This window comes from Chrysochloris asiatica, unplaced genomic scaffold, assembly GCF_000296735.1.
Source record: "Chrysochloris asiatica unplaced genomic scaffold, ChrAsi1.0 scaffold00102, whole genome shotgun sequence".
In the NCBI taxonomy this organism is placed as follows: domain Eukaryota; kingdom Metazoa; phylum Chordata; class Mammalia; order Afrosoricida; family Chrysochloridae; genus Chrysochloris; species Chrysochloris asiatica.
In genome coordinates, this window is record NW_006408620.1 from 10,929,457 (window position 1) to 10,935,456 (window position 6,000).

Sequence of the window (6,000 nt, forward strand, 5' to 3'; positions counted from 1 at the left end):
GTCACTCTGTGAAAGAAGGTGGAACAGTCAGCTGCTATAAAGATGGCATCCTTGAAAACCCTATGGGGCAGTCTACTGTGTCTTACATGGCTGCTATAACTCAGAATCCACTCGATGCAGTGGGTTTTGTTGAGGAGATGTGGATGGTTAGCCAAGGCTTTAACAGCAAGTGAATTAGGGGAAATGACTCCCTATTTAGGGCTCTCAGTTTGCTCATCTGTAAACTGAATGGGTTGGACTGGAAGGTCTCCACTTCTCTCTTGTTTTCAAAAGAGGGGGTTGTAAAGCCCTTGACAATTTCCTTGGACAGCAGTGCTTCACCATATAAAATCATGCACCATCTGTCACTGAAAGAAAAATATTAACCCGTGGTTCCCTACATCAACGCTTGGAAGAGCACAGAATCCAAATCCAAACTGATGTTACGATTCCCCTTAAACATTCTGGGAGGCATACTTCCAGACCACGGATGATGGGGGCAAGGGAGAGGGTATTAGGTTTCTCTCACCTTGTTTAGATGCCTAGAGAATGTTTATATGTAGGTGACTAAACAAAATGCGGGCTCTGCTAAACAGCCTCTGCAAATGGCCATGTACTAATCACTTAAGATAATTAAGCACTTTAAAATGACCATATGTAGTCATTATGAATAATTATATTAAACCTCAAAGGAAACCTCACTCTCAACTCTCCCTCCAAATCCTGAAATAAACCTGAACATCTGAGAGGAAGTAGGTAATTACACATTCATTCACCCCCCCCCCCATTTTTTATTTTTTTAAGTTTATAGAAAAGAAAAGCAAGTTGTCATCTGTGAGAATGTGTTTTCCTTGCTTTAGCCAGGTTCTGATGTTCTCACCTTAAACACAAACAAAACCCCCAGAGACTAAGGCTCTTAGTCACCCTTTGGGTCAGGAACTGAAATTCAACCCCCTGGGGTCAAGTTTCAGACAAACAATAGGCAGGTCTATAGGGGAACAATGAAACTAGGGAGGTGCTCACACCTTCAAATATTAGAATCATCAACTACTGAAGAGCTAAAGGGCAGCATTTACCAGAGGGCAATGTTCAGAAGTCTTAGGAAAGGAGGAATGAAAACCAACCTGAGACATCCGGAGAAAGTGGGATAAGAAATTTTCCACTGTGGGCATAGCCATCAATGGCATGGAAAAAAGACGTCTATGAGTTACTGAATGGAAAACAGATCTGCTCTATAAACCTCACCAGTATCACAACTAAAAGAAGAAAAACAACAACTAAAAATCCATGAAGCAAGATGAAGAGTACTGAGAAGATGTAAGAGCCCTAAGTCTTTTCGGAAATGCCCTGGGCCACCCCCAAGGAGAACTTGAGAGAACTTCCCAAGCCTGGGGCCATGCACCAGTTCCTCTCTGTGAGATACTTTCCCAACTGGTAGCTCTGTGATGTTGAATGTTAGTTGGCAGTGTGTAGGCTCATGTTTGGTTGACATCCCTTAGCATGGTTCATAACGTAATCAATAAGGCAATCAAGCGGAGTTACTGAATCATACACCCTCTTGTTTTCCTTTCCCGATGGGATCACTCCCATGGGCTATTGCTCAAGAGGGAGGTATGTATTACATAACTTTTTTGTATATTAGCAATCATTCCCATCAACTAAACGACATCTCCACTCTAATGTACCAACTCTTTCCAAACCAAGTCAACAAACAGAAATAAAACAACCAACCAACCAACCACCTGAAACCACAGACTGCTGACTCAAAGCCAAAATCAATCATGGAAAGACAGTAGCAAAAAAATGGGTAAAAAGATGGCCAACACATTGTTGTGACTACCTACAGAGGTTATCACTTTGACTCCATAGTTCATTTCAGTTTAGGGAGACATGTGGATTCCAACTCACTGCCCACCCCCCCAAGTTACAGACATCATCCTTATGGAAATGCATGTTTTGGAGGAAAGCTCCCATTTTGTCATAGTGACCAGGAAGCATGTCTTCAATAGGTAAGAAGAGGTCTGGAGGGAGCCCAGGTAGCACAACAGTTCAGCATTCTGCAAATCAGAGGTTGGCTGTTGGAACCCACACACTGACTCCATAGCAGAAAGAACTGGAGATGGTCCCTGTAAGGATGGGGTTGTAGCAAACCCTCTTAGGCAGCTCTACTCTGTCACATGGAGTCACTGAGAGCTGCAATGGCTTAATGACAACCAACCACAACAACAAGATGCCCAAGAATCAAGCACACTCAGATCAGTGACCCTGACCTAGAAATGTTTGGCAATAACTCAAATGTCACAATCATCTGTGATACCCAACAAGTTCCTAAGACGTTGAGGCAAATGGAACTTTTCTCTTGGACTTCCTTGGTTCATAAGAGATGGGGATGTCCTAACATCCCAGAGGGATAGATAAAGTCCAAAGAATCTCAACAATCACTTTCCATACATCAAATTTCATTTTAAAATTTATACACACACACACACACACACACATTTCTACTGTTATTGGTCCGCTGGAGTCCAGATGCGGCAGTGAAGCATAAATTTTGTGGTTGTTGTTAAGTACCGTGAAGTCGTCTCCAACTCATAGTGACCCTGCACAGGGTTTCTGAGGCTGTAAATATTTACAGGAGCAGAACGCCTCATCTTCTCCCATGGAACCGCTGGTAGTTTCGAACTGTTGATATTGAAGTTGGCAGCCCGACTGGTAACCACTACACTACCAGAGCTCCCTGAAGCATAAATGGTGGACTGCAAATAACAAGGATGGCAATACAAACTCACCAACTTTTCCTTGGAAACCCTATACAGGTTTGCTGTAAGGCAGAATTGACTCTACACTGAGCAACAGCCTTGGTCCATTAAAGCAATGGCCATCCAATTGATTCCAACTCATGTTGACCCTGTGTGCTCCATAGAACTTTACTCAGTGGAATATTATGCTACCTTGAAGAATAACAAGGAAGCTGCAAGCCACCACATAACATGGATGAACCTTGAGGACATTGTGTTGAGTGAAATAGTCAGTCACAATGTTCTCCAAAGAGTTTACAATGGCTATGAACTTTCAGGCATAGATGGCCAGGTCTTTCTTCCAAGTCACCTCTGAGTGGACTTAAATGACTCCTTTTCTGATAGTCAAGGCTGTTATCATTTGCACTATACCTAGGGTCTCCTTAAAATTCTACACAATCTGTTTTTTAAACATTATACTGTTTGACCAAAAGGATCACATGATCTGTGTGAAATTCTTTTAAATCAAAAAAGAATAAACACGTCAAACCAGGGTCACTGTACCAGGGGATTATTTCCTGAACCTGCATGTGTTCTGGCAGATGGCACCAAAAATGACAAGCTCACGGAATCACAGCTTCAGCGCTCACATTTTTTCCCCTTCAAGAACAACCTGCTTTGAGCTCAGTGAATTGACAGTTACAAAGATGTGACAGCCTTCAGTCAAGAAGATCTGAAGCAAAGTTACCCGAGATAGATACAACAGTGGCTTTTTCCTGCCCTGACTTCATTTTGCATTTAGTCCTCAAAAGTGTAGAGTGTATATGAGGGCACAGCATGGAATTGGGTGGAAAGGGAGCTCAGAGCAAGAGATGCATGTTCATAACCAGTCTTTGTAGAAGTGTGAGCAGGGTGCATCTTAGTTCATTATGAAAAATCCGGCTTTTTTTCTCTTCTTTTTTTTTAGATTAAGGAAATAAAACACAGACTCACTCATTTGGTAAATGATGTAATAAGAGAATCCCAAAATGATGGCAGGGACTGAAAATGGCCTCAGGGACACATGTGGGTAAAGGTTCATGAACTTGAGATAAATTTTATGGTTTCTTCACAATGATCCATATAATAATACATGAATTGTTGGGGGGGTTGTTGACTCACAAATGGTCTTTAATGAGTGACAGTTCCATGTAGAACAGCAGCCGATCACTGTGATCCACAGTGTTTTCATTGACTCTGGTAGCGTAGTGGTTACGAGTTGGGCTGCTAACCTCAAGGTCAGCAGTTCAAAACTACCAGCAGTTAACTGGGAGAAAGATGAGGCTTTCTGCTCCCATAAAGATTTGCAGACTTGGAACCCCCATACAAAGTCGCAATGAGTCAAAATCAACTCCACGGCACATAACCACCAGCCACCAGTTTTAATAAGTCAACTACCAGGTTTTTCTTGCTAGTTTTAATCTGAAAGTTTTTTGAAACCTGTTCAGCATAATCCTACTATCTGTGAGTGAATTCTGACTCATAATGACCCTAGGGGACAGAGAAGAACTGCCCGGTAGAGTTTCCAAAGCTGTAATCTTCATAGAAATCTTATGATTCTCCCTCATGAGGGCTTGAATCTCCGACCTTTTGGTTAGCAGCCCAATGCTTATCCACTGCATGCCAAGGTTCCTTTTTCAGCACCACAGCAACTTTTCAAAAGTTGATTTTGCTTATGGTATTTAATAACTCATTGTAACTCTGTATCAGAAATAACATTTAAATAAACACAGCCCTGTTATTCCAGAATTATTATTTTTTATTGTAAATTGAGCGATAGTTTACATGGGAGAACATCAGTTTTGCACTTGATATAATTGTATTTTGTTTCATTGCAATGATTATAAGGCACCCCATGCACTGTTAGTAGTATTTGCCTCTATTCCTTGTTTTTAATTATTTTATGTATACAAAAACACACAGGAATATACAATTATTCATAAAACCAAAAGGCACATTTTGTAAGTCAGCCTTCTGGCCGCCGGCAAACAGCCTTTCTCTTTCCATGAGTCTAGAGTCCTCAGCTGCTCTCTCTCTCCATGTCCTCATCTCTGTCTCCATCCCTGGTGTTGCTGCTTCTCTAGATAGGATTCCACATTCCACTCAAAGTCTTCTCTCTCGATGATCCTAGGGTCCTCTGTTCCTGGACTGTAAGATTAACTACATCCCCCTTTTTTGTTAAAAAAACAAACAAGGAGACAGCCAAAGGGCCCATCCACTGAAGGATGGATAAACAAACTGTGGTATATACACACAATGGAATATTATGCTACCTTGAAGAATAACAAGGAAGCTGCAAGCCACCACATAACATGGATGAACCTTGAGGACATTATGTTGAGTGAAATTAGTCAGTCACAAAAGGATAAATACTGCATAGGACCACTACTATAAAAGACTAAGAAAAAGAATCCATACTAAAAGGGGGGTTGGTTCTTTGCTGGTTACTGGGATATGGGGGATGGGGTGAAGGGAGGAAGGGGAAGGTAGAGCACAGGGCAGAGAACAGACACAGGATAGTTTGGGTGCTAGGGAGGGGAGAAATACACAAGAAGGGGGGGGGAATGGAAGAACAAATTGGATGGGAAAACAATTAGGCAGGTTTGCATGGGCTAAGTGGGACAGAGGTAAATAATGATGTATGCACAACCTTGGAACAACAGGGCTCTGGGATACAGGGATTAAGACATGGTTGGAATGCACAAAAGGGGGGAATCATGTTAAGATGTTTGGCTGTCTTTAGAATCTTGGTTTCCCTGGCATAGCATTATAAAATAGACACTTGATGGGAAGAGAAAGGAATAGCCAGAAATATCACCATAGAAAGCTTGTAAGTCCATCTTCTGCTTATAATGGATTGGAATATCTAAAATGGGGCTACAACGTACTCAGTGAAGGTGGCTTCCTGCAGAGGCTCTGAATTACATAAGACCACAGGTGGAATTCCGAACCCCAACCATAATCTATTCAGGTGGGAAATTTCTACTTGAAAGGACAAGCAGACCAGCCTGGAGTGACTAGAAGAACAGAAGATACTTCTTGAAAGAAAGACCAACAGGAAAAATACGAAACAATAAAGGTAGTCTGACTGATTACTACAAGAACAAGCAAATTGCTTGCCCAGGAGACATCAAGCCAACTGGTTGGGGCCGCTCCGAGCAAACTTCCTTCCAAGACTAAGACTCAATGGGAATACATGCTCTGATTGGAGACCACGTTCGTCACCAATAAGGGGAAGCAAGGG